This window comes from Ursus americanus, chromosome 3, assembly GCF_024610735.1.
Source record: "Ursus americanus isolate L20-20 chromosome 3, mUrsAme1.1.p, whole genome shotgun sequence".
In the NCBI taxonomy this organism is placed as follows: Eukaryota; Metazoa; Chordata; class Mammalia; order Carnivora; family Ursidae; genus Ursus; species Ursus americanus.
In genome coordinates this window covers 63,039,260-63,056,623 of record NC_142129.1, presented here as the reverse complement: position 1 = coordinate 63,056,623, position 17,364 = coordinate 63,039,260, and the positions used below count along the sequence as shown (strand labels likewise).

General features: G+C 34.7%; 1 long non-coding RNA gene across 2 annotated transcripts in view; it reads left to right on the top strand.

The window, feature by feature from the left end:
• The window catches only part of LOC148110406 (uncharacterized), a 335,550-nt gene that overhangs the window by 197,803 nt on the left and 120,383 nt on the right, over positions 1–17,364 (top strand). The window contains exon 2 of one of the 2 annotated variants that reach the window (XR_015723754.1): positions 509–560. This is a non-coding gene — a long non-coding RNA (uncharacterized LOC148110406). Of the gene's footprint in view, positions 1–508; positions 562–17,364 lie in introns of those variants that run through there. The other variant, XR_015723753.1, reaches the window with a different exon arrangement.

Below are 17,364 nucleotides of genomic sequence, written 5' to 3'. Positions count from 1 at the left end.
TTTCTGAGTTTACAAAGACACTTTTTTCCTGATACTGATTTTCCATCCATGTGGCAGCAATTTTAAGTTCATCTCTGAGTGACAGCTAATGTTGCATCAGTGTGAACTAGTGAATGATAGCTTCCAAAGAAACAGCCAAGAAACCCTTCAAGGTATCAAAAAGCTTTTGGTGAATAATCTGTTTTTGATTTAGAACCCTGTAAGAAAAGGGCTTTTTAAAGATGTCATGAGTTTCACTGTCCTTTTCCTTCTCTATCCCCTGATGCCGCCTGGGGTATTTATAGCACAGTAATGGTTACATTCTTTGTGCTCAGGGCAGAAAATTTTCATTTCTTTATAAAATTAATCATTCATGTGGTAGAAAGGATTTTTTTTTTAAGTCAGCCTTTGCATTTTGATCTTCGACTTAGTTTGACACCAATGCTTTTGTTTTAGTTTTTGTTTTTGTTTTCTAGATGACAGCACTAAGAATTGATGGGAACTTTTTTTTTTTTCCCTCCAAACTCAGTGCACCCAAGAGAATCTGGGATGACTGCCAGTTACAGAAATGGAGGTAGGAGGTGAGTATGAAGTTATACCTCTCATTTTAATGTCCTGATGTGTTTCATTAACCACGTGATCAGAAAAATTCTTCCTCATATTAAATGGGATTGTCTTTAAGGTAATGACCTGAAACTTTTTATCTGAGACTCTATCAAATTAAAGTCAGAGTTTTCCTAAAAGTAGTGACCATTTAATGTTCATATACGTGGGCCCTTTGGTAAGTAGCTTACATACCCTCCTGATACATATGTATTGGTATTTTGATTTTACAGATGAAAACATTTAGGTTAAGTAAATTGCCCAAAGTTACATGGACAGGACCTGGATTTGTATCAAGGTCCTTTTGGCTCCAAAATCCTTTTCAAGCACTCCGTTCTGCTGGCTCCTGACAATGAGTTTTCAAGTATTCAAGCTACGATGATATAAACAACTTCTCTTCTCATTCTTGTAGTTTTTCCCGTGGGAACACTGACTGTTATTTGTTTATGGGATATGGTAAAATCTTCAAGTAGTAATACCAATTGCTAACTATCTGTGGAGTTCTTACTTGATGATGCTGACAGCTGATTGAATCTACAACATATAACCATTCAGATTTCACCACCATAAGGCATTAGTCTTTTTTTTTTCCTCCCAAGCCTCCTTTCCAATTTTAAATGTAAACTTCTAGGGTTGGTTTTTCATTTCCAAGGCTTTCTTTTGCTTATATTTTCCGTTTTGGGAGCAGACTAAAATTGTTCATTTTTAATGACGTGCACTGTGATGTGAAAACTGAAAGCTAGATGGAGATTTTGCATGATAGCAAGTCTGTTGTTTAAAATTCTTATATTTGGCATTATTGCATTTTCTTTTTTTAAAACAAGATGTATTTATCATTTGTTTTAGAGAGAGAGAAAGGGAGAGAGAGAGCATGTGAGGGGCAGAGGGAGATGGAGAGAGAGAATCCCAAGCCTACTCCCCACTGAGAGCAGAGCCTACTCCAGGGCTCAGTCCCACAACCTCGAAATCATGACCTGAGCTGAAATCAAGAGTCTGATGCTTGAGTGACTGAGCTACCGAGGTGCCCCAGCATTAACACATTTTCTTTTTCTTGGTTACCTAGTCTAATTACCTTGTTCCTACTGATATCACCTCACTTGGAAGAGGGTTTTTCTTTTTCAGCTTCCCATTCTGTTATTTTTAAGGGAGTCTCTCTGTAATTTTGGAGACATAGTGGTAAATAATGTTAAGGAATATATAAAGACACTGAATTTTTTAAAAATCAGAATTTATTTGTATGTTATATACTGTGGGCCATCAGTGACTAGTAAGACATGGTCTTAGCCTGCATTCTAGAATAGTAGATAGAAATTTACATGATTATTATATGAACTGAATGAAAGGACGATCATAAAATGAGTTGTGGGCTTTCAGAGAAAGAAGAAAATAATTCTGCCCAAAGGATTGCTAGAGAATTCCTTTGAAGAGGTGGTATCCTCTTTGTTTTATGTTTTAATTTTTCCATGAAAACATGTTAATTTTATAGTTTACCTATAGAATAGAGATGGTAGGCTTTTGACAATTAGATAGGAGGCATCAAGGTAGAAAGTATATATTCCATACATTTTAAATACGAAGTGTAAATTTTACCTTGAAAAATAAAACACCCATGATTCGCTACTGATTTTTCTAATATCATGATAATCAAAGAAAGAAGAAAGCAGGGAAATTAGAAAGGAGACCAGGGAGAATGAGAAGGGGCTGGCAGGGAGGAAGGAAGCCAGAGCAAATATTTCAGACAACCTTCTTAACCACAACTAAAAGCTGCAATAGGTAGCTGAAGGAAATGTGAGAATATCCATAGTTTCACCCAATTTTGCAGTGTTTCCTCCTCTACTTTTAACTGGTGTCTGCATATACAATCTAAATTTGTATTTGCAGGCTTTTTCTAGTTGATAATTCTTTCAAGTATGTGCACCTGATCCTCCCTTCAATAAGGCGGAGAGAATTAGGGAATACTCTTTCCAAGTAGTTCTTGGTCATTTAACTCTTAATGTACTCCATTCCAGAGAACAATCCAATCCCTATTCCAGACAATATTAGCTTGCTCTCAGGTGTCTAACAATTTCCAAGAACCAATTTTATCATGTCATAGTAGTGTTTTGTGCAAATGATAGTTAGCTTATAAATGACAAGTAGTAACATTATAGTGTTTTCAATGCTATTCAGATTGTGAACAGCCAGAAACATCATAGAGCTAGTCTGCTATTGAAATAGTAAAATAAATATTTTTATTGAAATGCATTAAGTGGTTGGGGAGTCATACATAGAAATAAAACAGAATAGGAGCACTTAGTCAGCGATAAATTTGACAAGGGAATCTCAGAGCTCCTTCCTACATAATCATAGTACAGGAAAGGAGAGATCTTGTGATAGAATTTATAGCAATGGTTTAACACTGAATGACTATAATAAAGAAAGTATGGAGGCTGAACTATTTTATCAATTATTGAAGGATACTTGATGCTGCTTGGGCTGTCTGGATATAAGCTATCCTCTTTAATTACAAATGTGACCCAAACAAATTCCTGAGACCCAAAACAGTGAGGGGCATTTTCCTTTTCCTATGCTGATCCAGTGAATAAATTTGCAAAAATAATGCACACATTTTTTTCATGTCTGGGTGAGGGTTGGGAACATGGTTGTAGTTGCCACTATTTTCAATTACAGATATAGTGAGGAAACAGAAATAAAGAAAAAAATGGCTAAAGTATAAAATGAATCAAAGACATACTTGTAGATTTTCTTTTAATGGAGAATGGTGTGTCTCTGAAACAAGGAAGGTGGGTTCAAATCAGTAACATCTTTTTGAACAGGAAACGATGAATGATATGTGCTTATCATTCAAACAAGGCAGAATTATCAGTAGCATAATAATAATGTTATTGCTGGCTTCTGGACTATTGCTGTTGCAAATCAGGAGTAGTAAAAATACAAGCTTGTTAACCATTTATTTCGTCCATAAGGACACAGAAATGCAGGTAGGTGCTATATAGTCATGACAGTTATTAGGGTAATTTCCAGTTTTGCTAAAAGTGAAAATACAGTACTTATTTTGAAACTTTTATTGAAAGTTTCAAACAAAATGTAAAGCTCCAAATATTGAAGTTCTCTTAGGGAGATATTGGCGTTATTACCTCATGGGGATATTGGTTCGTAAAATCCTAATAAATGGAGTTTCAAACATATTTTTTGAGGAGACTACCAAGGGTCCAACTACCTTTAGACCTCCCAATAACAATATTTTATTTTGATTTTATTCAATCAGCATATTGTGGACTAAAAAAATTAACATATATTCCTAATGAGCATAAAACCTTGTTAAAAGTATTTTATTTTGATTTTATTCAATCAGAATGTTGTGGACTTAAAAATTAATCATATATTCCTAATGAATTTAAAACCTTGTAAAGCTTTAAGTGATCATTACAAAACAATTAGTTTTAATAAATCAAATGTTAGCACATATATCCACTCGAGATGCATCATGGAATTTGATCTTCATCACATCTTTAGGGCTAATGATTTTGAGTTCCCAGACAAAGAAAGGAAAGACATTTTGAGCATGGTAACTGTCCTTTTAAAATAATATGCTTTTGTTTCTTTCCGTGCTTATGCTAAACTGTTTTCAGCTTCACTGCAACCTTTCATGCAATTTATGCACCAACTACACTGATAGTTAACCAATCCCTCAAAATGTAGGCACTTTCAAGCTTCATGTTATTCCTTTACTCTTTGCATGCTTCCTTCTCTGTTTATGAAACTCTCAACCTTGGTGTTAGAAGTGGGCTCTAATTGGTCCACTATTAATTCCATCACAGTTGCCATAGCAGTTGGTTCAGAGATGAGCACGTGATATAAAATGATCTACTCAGAAAGAATCCTGGTTCTTTGGTCAGAAGGTTGAAAAAGAAATAAGCTTTTCCCCCTATTGGATATAAGTAAGGAATTATAAACTTTAGGCTGTTGCAGATAGCTCACCTGTGGTAATGGAGACATTTCTACAGTAAATTTGCGGCTGTTTTTTGGTTGCATGCAACCAAGTTTAAATTGATATAAGATGTGTGATCTCTCTCTCTCTCTCTCTTTCATCTCCATGACTTATTTATTTTATGACTGTAAGTTTGTACCTACTCATCCCCTTCAGCTATTTTGCCCTTCCCCTCAACACCCCCTACTACAACGACCATTTTGTTCTCCATATTCATGAGTTTGTTTCTGTTTATTTGTTTTGTTTTTAGATCCCACATATAAGTGAAATCATATGGTATATGCCTTTCTCTGTCTGACTTAGTTCACTTAATATGATACACTCTAGGTCCATCCATGTTGTCCCAAGTGACAAGATCTTCCTCTCTCTCTCTCTCTCTCTTTTTTTTTATGGCTCTGTAACATTGCATTGTGGATACACATCTTCTTCATCCATCCATCTATTGCTAGACACTTAGGTTGCTTTCATATCTTAGCTATTGTAAATAATGCTACGATAAACATAGGGTTGCCTATCTTTTTGAGTTAGTGTTTTCATTTTGGGGGATAAATACCCAATAGTGGAATTATTGGATCATATGCATTTCTGTTTTTTAATTTTTTGAGAAAACTCCATGCTGTTTTCCACAGTGGTTGCATCAATTTACATTTCCAAAAACTCAGTGCATGAGGGTTCCTTTTTCCCACATCCTTGCCAACGCTTGTTATTTCTTAATCATTGTCATCTGCTCTTTAAAGCTTTGTATGACTATTCTACAAATACCCATTACTTTAAGAACATACTTTTGTTAATTCAACAAATATTTACAGAGTTCAGGAGAAAGGTCTTAGCTGGAGAGATAAAACTGGGAATGACATCTATGGAATAAGTGAGGGCTCGAGACCAGATGACATCAGCAAGGAAGCGAGTATAGATGGAAAAGAAGACCAAAGACTGATCCTTGTGCTACACCATCACAGGGGAGGCAAATGAGGAGGATTCTGCCAAGCACACTGAGGAGGAAGAGCAGTGAGGTAGAAGAAAAACTAAAAGATTATGGTACCTTGTAAGAGAGCAAAGCGAGATGGCAGAAGTGAATAACTGTGCCCAATGCGGCAGATAGATGAAATAGAGTAAGAACTAAGAAGTTAACATTATATTAATAATGTGAAGGTCACTGGTGATATTGACAGAAGCAAGTTTGATGGAATTTTGGAGGCAAAAACTGATTAGAGTATGATTTAAACATAGGGGATGGAGGTGGTAGTAGAGACCCCAAATATATGCCAGATGATGTTTAACCATTTCATTGCTTACCTGCCACCTATATAAACAAAACAGCATCTAATGTCAGGGTCAAGGTGGAAGACTAAGAAATTTCTCTAATTTTCAAAGTTTAAATCTTTTGTAAACACCAGGAGATAGTTACATAGATAGATAGATAGATAGATAGATAGATAGATAGATAGATAGATAGATAATCTCCTTTAGCATCACTGTTCAGAAAAAATATCGTATTGAATTGACCGGCTTAATATAAAACATCTAGTGTTTTTAGTTATTTCATTTTTAACCTTAATGTCAGATTTCCTGGAAATTCAGAGTCTTTGTACTTACCTTCTCACCATAGGAATATGGTAGAGATTATTCAAATAAATATACTAGTTACATGTCCAAATGACATCTCTGTAGCTACTTCCTATTTTCTAAATTCTTTCACACATGTTCTTTGGATAATTAGTGTATTAGCCAAAAGCAATTTAAAAAAATTTTTTTTGCCTTTAAACATTGGTCTAAATCCACAAATTCCATCTCCTGAGTCTACTGTTCTGACCCAGAGGCCAATATATATGTGTATATATTATACACAATATATATATTAATAGTATATATTATATAATTATATAATATATAATATATTATATATTATATTATATCATATTATGTTATATTATATATGTATATATTATAAATTATATAATATATATTATATATACACATATAATATATACATATATAATATAACATTATATATGTATATATTATATATATTATATGTATATTCACTCCTTGGTATTTACCGAAATGAATTGAAAACATATTGACACAAAAACCTACTCACAAAATTTGAAAGCAGTATTATTTATAATTGCCAAAATGGGCACAATTAAAAAGTCCTTCATTAGCTGAATAGCTACATCACTGTGGTTCATCCAAACAATGGAATATTATTTAGTGCTAAAGAAGAAAGGATCCATCAAGCCATGAAAAGTTGTGGAAGAAACTTAAATGTGTATTATTATGTGAAAGAAGCCAATCTGGAAAGGCTACACACTTATGATTCCAACTATAAGGCATTCTGGAAAAGGCAAAACTATGGAGACACTAAAAAAGAACAGGAGTTGCCAGGGGTTCAGGGGAGAAAGGGATGAATAGGTGGAACACAGAGGATTTTTAGGGCAGTGAAACTATTCTGTGTGGTGCTACAATGGAGTGTAGATGTCATTAGACATTTTTCAAAAACTTAAAGAATGTATAACACCGAGAGTGAGCCCTAATGTGAATTATGGACTGTGGATGATAATAGTGTGTCAATTGATTCATTGATTCTAGAATCATATTCATTGATTCTAATAAATATACTACTGTGGGGTGAAATGTTCATAGTTGGATGGGTTGTGTATATGTGTACAGGGGTGGCAAGAGGGTATATGGGAATTCTGTACTTTCTGGTAAATTTTACTGTGAACCTAAAACTGCTCGGAGAAATGAAGCTTATTAATTAAGAAAAATAAGCAACAACATATATATTTATATAATATATATGTATATCTTTTATGTATATATATATACATAAAATTTTCAGTGCTTGACCATGAGTAGTTCCATCTCTAATGGGTTGTATTGAATTTCATTTGGAAGATTAAGAAAATCAATTAGTGTTCTCCAAACAGTTTCAAATGGTTAATTTTTAAAGCATATAATTGCATAAAGCTGAATCTTTATTAGTTTTCATTTTGCAGGTGACTATATTTCTCATTTATTTGAAACACAAAATTCTCAGTGTATGTTTGTGCGCCAACAACTCTTACCCACAACCACCTGTTTGATTAAAGAAGGCCCTGCATTTTAAGTGACTGAGGAATGAGAGTCATAGTAAGTGTGATTGACTGGGAGGTGTGTAAAGGGAGGTTCAGTTGTGAACCATATTCATAAATGTTATATGATGATCTAGGTATAGATTGTTTGATTCAGTGTTTTCATAGGAGATACCTCATGTAACATTTTGTTGTGAATGATATAAAAGAACAAAGCTTACACTTTCTTTGGTATTTGGGGAAATAAAAGGACAGAGATGTGAGATAACAGAAACAAATTCAGGTGTCAGTGTATCTAATACTCCCCAAAAACCTTCTGAGCTACTAATAAACTTTACTGTGTATGATCATCCTCACTTTGGTTGAATATGAACTTAAGAGTTGCCCAGAACAAGCCAACAGGGAGAGAGTTGTAGACTTTCTACTGTGTTATGTATTTGCTTCCTGTTCTTTCAGAAAACATGAAATAATTATAATAAAAGCAAATCGACACAGCAAGGATTCCTAAGAATCATCCTTTCACTCCCCCTCCCAGGCTTCTCATATCACTGAGAAATATTTGAGGACTTTGTTATCCCATTGAAAATGACTAGTCATGTCATTTTAGCACAATAGCAATAAACACTAGTTATGTAGCTCCCTGGGATTCACAAGATCAGGATTTAAGAAAAAAAATTCTGACTCCAAAGGCTTTGGTGTTTTCCTGATTAAATGTGGGGGGGAGGAAGGCTTTAAAATGAAGCCAGATGAAGGCATTGAAAATTGAAAATAAACAATTACTAACATTGTATTTTTGCTTTCTCTTATCATTTTATTTTCAGTTAATAAAGAGCATAATCTATTTGTACCTGCTTTTGCCTTAGGGGTTAGAGGACGATAATGAAAATATTTTACTATCTATTTTCAAGTTATAAGCTGTTGTTTCCAAAGAAAGTCAAAACTCATGTATATTATCGCATTATTGTTCTCAGGGGACTGCAGTCACCATAGTGATTGTAATTACATGGCTTCATTAACTTTATACATTCTACCTGTTATGGGGGGGTCACATTAAGAAAATTTGCATATGCAGGAAATGAATGTCGTTTGCAAGGAGCTAATGTCGTTAAACATTTAGGCAGTCCCTATCAGGCAAAGGGGTTTCCACTGGGATATGCTTTTCGGCATGCCCTTTATAGTCATTGCTGGCACAGGAATCTATTTCTAAACCCTAACAGTAAAACCTGTTTTTGTGGAAAATACCAAAAAATAACAGCTATTTTAACAAATCTCATGTGTGACTGGAATTTCAATCTACTGACATCAAGATTATTAGAATCTTGGATTCTAATATGGATAATATAGTTCTGAAAAATGCCAAAAACTGAATATTTTGGAGCTCTTGCATGGTGTAAGTGTTTGTGTGTGTGTGTTTACATGCATGCATGTACAACTTCAGAGACTGAACGGCCTGTATTTTAAAACACCTGTTGTTATATGTTGGTACTTTTCTATTTTTATTGATGAATTTAATCTATTAACCATTAAAAATTTTTAAAACTTCTAATACAACTTCAGGTGAGGAAATAATGATAAAAAGTAGACAAAAAAGGGAAAAAAATAGAAAGGAAGTGAACTTAAATAATAAATTAAGACTTATGACTCCTACAACAGATATATTTCAGACATTTTGAAGGGCGAGATAATAAAAAAGGGCTTCATATATGTTTTATTTCTGGAGTAGATGTCTTAACCTTTTGGTAACACCAGAGTTCTAATTGTCTGGAAAGGAAATCTATAAGGTGGGAGCAGGTAAGGAGTGGACACTAATACCTTCATACTATTGCCCCAGTACTCTTTAAGGAATTTTCAGAAGTTCTTGTCTCTAATTTCTATTTGCTGTACTAGGATCAATATCAACAATTAGGAGCAATACTACTAACAAACATTAAAGCACTCACTGTGTACATAGGGAAATGTGATGATATTTGGCATATGGCAGGGCTGTAGTAACTCCGAGTGAGCTTTCTTCCAAATAAGATTCGGGAAACAACTCATGATTTCTTTGGGTATTAAAATTCATAGTAATTCACAATAATAAGGAAATTACCTATTTTCTGGTACAAAATTGCATCCTGGGGAATTACATTACACATGTAAATTATGGTAGATTCTTTTCAATCCACCTTTTTCAGTTAACTAATTCTTCAAGAGAGGTGATATATGTCACTATTGAATGAAAAAAATCACTTTATACAGGAAATTCACATAGATCTCTTCAATTAGGGTTGAAAGTAAGAGTTTACAATGACATAGTTCAGGGGTAGCTGAGAAAAATAAATCTATTTTCATCAAATTATTCCCATGTCTTCTGAAATTTCCTCTACCTGACTAAGATGCTTATAAAATTCATGTTAAATATTTTAGAATGAATGCATTGAGCAAATGAAATTAAAACATAGTTTTCCTTTTCTTTCATCCAAACAATTTTGATCTCCTTTTTTAGGGTAAGCTTTCCTAGGCTAAAAGTACTCACATTTTAGATCAAAATTACAACCTTATTTGTTGGCACAATATCATGTAGGTTAATTTATGCCTACTTCTAAATGAAAAGGACCCCGAATCAATTGGTCTCCCATTAAGTGGGTTTTGTACCTGTTACTAATTTTGGACACTGCAATCACTGCCTGTTTATGTTTGTTGGAAAAAAACCCACAAAAGCTTTTCTTTTTTCTTTTTTTCCAAATAGTACTGAGGTCTGTGGTCTTTTGCCAAGTACATCAACATTTATTTATTTTGTTCTTTGAAAATAAGGCAACTCTTTAAATAATAGTAATGTGATTAATTATTTTACTGTGACTACCGAAAAATATTGATTGGTTTATTCAATAAATGTTTTTGAGCATCTACTCTTCTAACTCTTCTACTCCAGGGCTTGGCAACTCTGGCTGTATCCTGAATCATCTAGGAAACTAGATGTGGTGATTATTTTGGTGATTGTTTCTTTATATATATAATACATATATATATAGTATAAGTATAAACATCTCACACAAATATATATAGTGCACATATATATCTCACACAAATAAACATATCCATCACCTCACACCATTACCATTTCCTTTATTTTGTGTGTGTGTGTATGTGGTGAGAACATTTAAAATCTACCTTACCCTTTTAGCAAATTTAAGTATACAATACAGTATTGTTACCTATAGTCACAGTGCTACACATTAGATCTCTAAAACTTATTCATCTTGCATAATTCAGACTTTATATTTATTGATCAACATCTTCCCATTTCTTCTACCCCCTAGCAGCTAAAACCACCATTCTATTCTCTGCTGTATAAATTTAACTATTTTAGATATCTCATGTAAGTGGAATCATGCATTATTTGTCTTTCTGCATCTGGCTTATTTCACCTAACATAATGTCTTCCAGGTTTATCCATGTTGTCACAAGTGCCAAGATTTCCTTCTTTTTAAAGACTGTATAATATTCTATTATTTTCTTAATCCATTCATCCATTGATGAACATTTAGGATGAAACCTTAAAAATAGGGATGCATGACTGGCACTTTAGACTTATTACATCAGAGTTTTGGGGGGTGAGATAAGGCTTTAATTTTTTTTAAAGCTTCATAGGATTTCTGATGTTCAGTAACAGTTGAAATCCACTGTTCTAAGTATTGTAGAGCATATAGAAAAGACAAATGTGGATGACAAGTATTTCCTGATATCTTGGACCTTCAATAAAGGTAGTGAAATGCAGAAACTTAACTATACTGAAAACCATTTTGTGAAGATCATATGAGCAATAAAGAAAACATGCAGATCTAGGTGGGCTATTTTAATTTAGCAAAGTCTCCAAAGTTTCTGTACAAGTGCCTTGCTGATCTCTTTGAAACCTTACATTGTATCAGCACAGAGGGAGTGGAGATTCTCTTTACCCTGGGGGATGGCACGATGACCCTAGAAGATGGGAACAATCTTTACTTGCTATATGCCTAATTAGTTGGAGATGGGAGAATAGAGCTCAGAGGAGAGGCCTTGCTTAGATATATAAATTTGGAACTCTATACTGCAGTTATAAATTTGGAATATAAACTGGGAACATGATGCTTTTTAAAAAACCCATAGAACTGATATACCAATGGAGAATGTGCACATGGAGAAAATGGGGGGAAAAGAACACTCAAGATGGATTACTAAATATGTAAAACATTTTGAGTATGGAGGGAAATTAGCCAACAAGGAGATTGAGAAAGGGCAGTCAGGGAGATAGAAGGAAAAACCAGGAGAATATGGCCTCCCAGATTAAAGTGAGGACTTTTTTTTGAAAGAATGACCAACCATCTCCAGTGGCAATGTTTTAAGTTAGGTCCACATAGAAGAGTGTCCATTAAATCTTGTAATATAAAGACCAATGATTGGCCTGTAATTTTGGTCAAGTGACGGGCATAGAACCCAGACTGGAGTGGGTTATGAATGGATAGGAAATGAGGAGACAGCAAATCATCTTTTTGAGAATTTTGAATGCTAAGAATACTAAAGAACTAGGTAGTAGTTATTAGGCTCAGTGTGCTGCTTGCTTTTACACTTCTTTGGACAAATGAGGAAACAAGTTATTGGTAGATAAATCAGAAAACAATGCCCTGTCTGGTCAGATGCAGTTATAACCAGACTGCATATAGTGGAGAGCAGGAATACACACTAGATTTAATCTCCTGGGTCTTTATTCAGTTGAGTATCTTTGAGTAGTATAGTCTTACGTTGTATAGAATAATAAAAATTTGCTTAAGATGGGTGAGTATTATGTTGTACTTAGCTTTTGTATCAGTTTCATAATCTCTAAATATCATGCCCACTAGCTGATTAAAATGAATTTTAATCTTCCAAGCTCTAGCACAGGGAATTCATCATGGAAATACTCAAGAAAGGAGTCTGGAATTTCCTTCCTGGAAGTTGAATCACGTGTTGGTTATTTACCAGTGAAGGTGTCAGTTTGCCACTGGTGGGAGAGCAAAACTGGTTGCTGTGATCAAGAGAGTAGTAAATGAGTTAATTCCAGATTTGACAGAGCTGTAGTCATTACATGAGAACTTTTGCAGAATCAGGGACAGTATTTTCATCTTTGTATTTCCAGCACTTAGCATGGTGCCTGCACATGGAGGATGTTTAATCAGTGTTTGTTGAATTGCACTGAATTCTAAAGGGATAATTGGATAGCCAAAAATACGTAAGTACAGATGAGTGGTTTGATAATAGGATAGATGTCAAGATGGTAGTTAATAGACAGAGACTAGTATTGAAGTGGGTAAGCCACAGGGAAATTTACTCTCCTGGAGAACAGATAGAATAATGTCAAGCAAAATGGTCTCATTGAAACTTCTTTTATCCCAAGTGGTTCTTTCTCATGTCCTGTCCTAGGGGGAATGCACTGAAGGATAATATATTAGAAGGTATATACTATAGATTGCCCTTTTCAGATAAATTGACAGTGTGATGGACCAAAATAAACATGTATTGTGGGGAATAGGTCATACTCATTACAGATTTTATTGGTAGTAAGTCAGGTAGGTTTGACACTCACTAGGAAATGTATCAGTCAGCAATAAACAAACATCCAAGTAGGTAGGAGGACACAGGAAAATAAGGCAAAAAAGTAGACAAGAATCCTGACAAGTGAGAAGAATCCTGAAGCAGGCAGGCAGGTGTTTGCCATTATCATGGTTGTACAAAACATAGAAAAGTGTCTGCCTTAAGAACAGGATTAAGGGCAAGACCAAGGAGAGTCTGGTAGGCAAGCAATTTTAGAAATCAAGTAAATGGCAGGTCAACGAGGCAGGGGCTCAGAAACCAAAGGAAATGGCAGGGAACCAGTTGGAGTGTTACTATAGTCAAAGCAGACTTTATTCTTACTTGTTCAAGTTTTGAACTGGCCAAGGACTCTACTTATTGTGTGAGCTAGAAGGACTGCAGAAAGTAAGAGGAATGCAGCCCGGCATGCCACTGTATCTGCATTTCCCCTGCTATAATGCTGTTACTTTATTGACCACAGTGCTAAATTAAGCACATACACATAGCCTGCATTTTTATTTATTCAAAAAATATTTTTCTCTTTTAATAAAAAATAGTTCCTATAAGTTGGGCTTTATGTGATTTTTTTGTATATTTACATTTTTTTGTGTGTGTATTTCCACTTCTTAGTACAGTGCTAGCAATTGAACAAGTCCTCAGTAGGTACTTGTTGAATTCACATGTCAACTTGTTCATATCAATTAGGTAAAGTTGACTATTCTAAATTATGAGGTTGAAGTAAAAATGTAGCCATGTGATCTTTAAAGAGTGAACTCTTTCAAATATGCTGAACCCCATAAATGATTTACATTTAAATGTAGAACATAAGTTTAATAGAGATGCCATAACTACTTTTTCATCTTTCCTGCAACACTTGGCTGCTACCATCTTGATTGGTTCAAGATGTTTTGTGAAATCTACACCTTTCCATTTTATGAAAGGAGAATAAAGCTTCTTCTCTCAATTGACTTGATGCATTGAAGAGAATTGCATGGGCAATCTCCCTTTATTACATTCAATGGTCCAAGGCACAGAGTAGCTTAAAAATGTGCTTTTAGAAATGATACTTTTCAGAAAGGTGCACTAATATGGCATTTCTAGATATCTTTTTACTATCTTTTCACTGAAAAATGCAACTTTTAAGGAAAACTAAGTACTTCTATTGTACGAACTTCGTCAACAATCAAACGACCATATATGATTTGTTCTCCATGTCCTTCCTTACAATAAATTGTTCTCACAGTACCTCAAAATGAAAATGGTGGCACCCCAGGAACCTACACCTAGAGCCAGCATCCATTATGATGAATTGAGTTCCTATACAATGCCTTCTCCTTATTAACATTAATTATGTGGCAAAGGAAATTGGATGATTCATAAAAGCAGAAAGCATTTGACTTGACCACATTATACAGCAGTGCAAATAAGAATTCTTAATGCTGTTTAACAAATGACTTTTTCACTCTTCATTAAAGCCCCTTGTTGCCATCCAATCTTGATTTTAGAAATTAAAGCTAACAACCAGATTGAGAGAATCAGGAAAGTGACAGCATGGGGCAAAGTCTCAAAGCCACAACTAACAGCATGAAGCAAAGTGAACCTCAAGCTATTGCTGCTCTCAGAGAAGGCTGGGGAGGGGAGGAACACATTTGCAGGGAAACTCAATTACAGCAACCCTCAGCTATAGGAAAGTACTTGTGAATGTTGACACGAAAGCTTTTTCCCTTAATGTTTTAATTAAATACCTAGAAGCCAACGCTTCTTCTCAGTTAGTGTCAGAACACTGCTTCTTGGTAGATAAATGTTTACAGCAAAAGCTCAGCTGAGGGTTTCTACAAACATGACTCTAAGAACTGAGAAGGCTTTTGCTGAGGCACTTGAGATCAAGAAAGCAGTAGTGATTATAAACTAGCAGTACAATAGCAGGATGGTTTAATCCACCCAAATGTCAGTCATTGGTTTGCAAGTTGGCAATCCCACCTTCATCTTCAGACAAAAGGGCACTGGTTAGTCATCTGTTTAATTCTCCAGCTTCAGTGTGTCATTTGGATGTTGAAGGAAAATCCCTTGATTCAGTCTGCCATTTCTGACAGCCTCCCTCTAGACCCCATTAATAAGCCTTTTAGAGAACAGAATGCAAAGTAGGCAGCAGGCAGCCTACATTCAAAATGGAGATAGAATAGACAGTAGAAATGTCTTCCCTTTGTGAAGATGGTGTTTAGGTGACCTTTGTTGAAGAGAATTGTTTTTTTAATCTCAAAACTGTGTCTTCCCAGATATTAAAGCAGCATTTGTGGTATGGTAGATTTGGGAGGTCATTTGGAATTTGGGAGTTTATGATAGGATACAGAAAAACTCAAGTGATATTTACAAAATGTGCAAACAATGGCACAGACAGGAAGCCAGCCTGGCTTTGGGCATGCCTGGGGAATATCCTTCAGAAAACAAATATGCCACTCTTTAATGTTGGTTTGAATCTCATTATAAAATCGCAAGTGAAATGAGACACACTTTGCCTCTGAAACAGTGATTCCAGAAGCAAAGCAACTGTTCTCTAATAAACCAGTCCTGTTAAGATTTGTAGGATTTTAATGTGCTTTGAAAGCACATCATTTGTTAGATAATGGACTCTTTCTATTGAACCTATTTTCCATTTTTCATGCATTAATAATTTCTAGTTGTGTGTGTGTGGACATTCTAAACAGCATCGCTTAATGTGTCACATGCAGATTGATGTATCAAGTCTCTAGAGAAGTCCCATTCCACATAATCTTTCCCCAGTCACTGCCTGGTCCAAAGAAGCATTCCAAAATGCCCAATTTACAGAGACACAAATTCGACCAGGAGTGGAGAACTTTAAAGGAAACAAAATGACTACAAGATCTCCTGTGTAAGTTCTTCACTAAAAAGGCAAGGTCTTTTAGAAACAGAGATTGGACCAGAATCTGTTGTGCTGATTGCAGTGCAATGCCAAGTGTTTTGTTGTAATCAAAGACTGAGAAGCAAGGCCACAAAAGGAGCAGAGAGATCATTTATTACCGGGGAGATCACTTTTATTTATAGAGTGGCACCAGGGAAGTCACTTATTTTTTATGCATCTAGTCCCTTAATAAAACACTAATAAAGCTTTTATGTACTTTTATATCTCAGTAAACCATTCAGGCATGCCTTTTAAAATATACAAAGGCAAAAATAGCTATTTTCTGCTAGGAATTTCTTTATAAGCTGTCCTTTTATTAGAATATACATTAACCTGAATTCACTCGAGTAAAACAGGAAGAGCATGTTTTCTAAGAGTACATAAAAATGTACACAAACAATGGGTACTTAAATATGATATGGCATGTATATAATGCTAAGTAAGTACTGGAGATTAGATTGTATAAAAGTGATGAATTACATTGTGTGCGTGTGTGTGTTCCAAGTCAATTTATTTTTAAAGGAAACAAATTAGAACATTGATAGACTTAAGCTCACCCAGGTTTCTGTAGGATCCTGGGTATTACTACCTATTTGACTGTCCTGGAACCAGTAGTGGTATTTGGTGTGTTTGTTTTGGATACTCTCTGCAAAGTGCATATTATAGAAGCATCTATCCATTGTAAAATGATGTTTCAGCTAACCGGGAAGTCCTCTAGTCATGTTCTGTCACATTTTCTGGTAGATTTTATCAAAACATTTTGTTACTTTGTACATTGAAACTCCAAAGATTTTTTTCCTTATATTTTTCATTCATAATCAGATCTTTAGGGTTTTATAAACTTTTTTTTTTTTTTTTGAGGGGGAAGGAGCAGAGGGAGAGGGAGAGAGGATTTTTTTTAAAGATCTTATTTATTTTCTTTTTCAACATTTCCTTAGCGATTCAGGGTCTTTTCCAGTTTCATACAAATTTTAGGATTGTTTGTTCCAGCTCTTTGAAAAATACCATTGGTATTTTGATTGGGATGGCATTGAAAGTATAGCTTGCTCTGGGCAGCATAGACATTTTAACAATATTATTTTTCCAATCCATGAGCATGGAATGTTTTCCCATCTTTTTGTGTCTTCTTCAATTTCTTTCATAAGTGTTTCTAGAATATAGATCCTTTACCTCTTTGGTTAGGTTTATTCCTAGGTATCTTATGGTTTTTGGTGCTATTGTAAATGGAA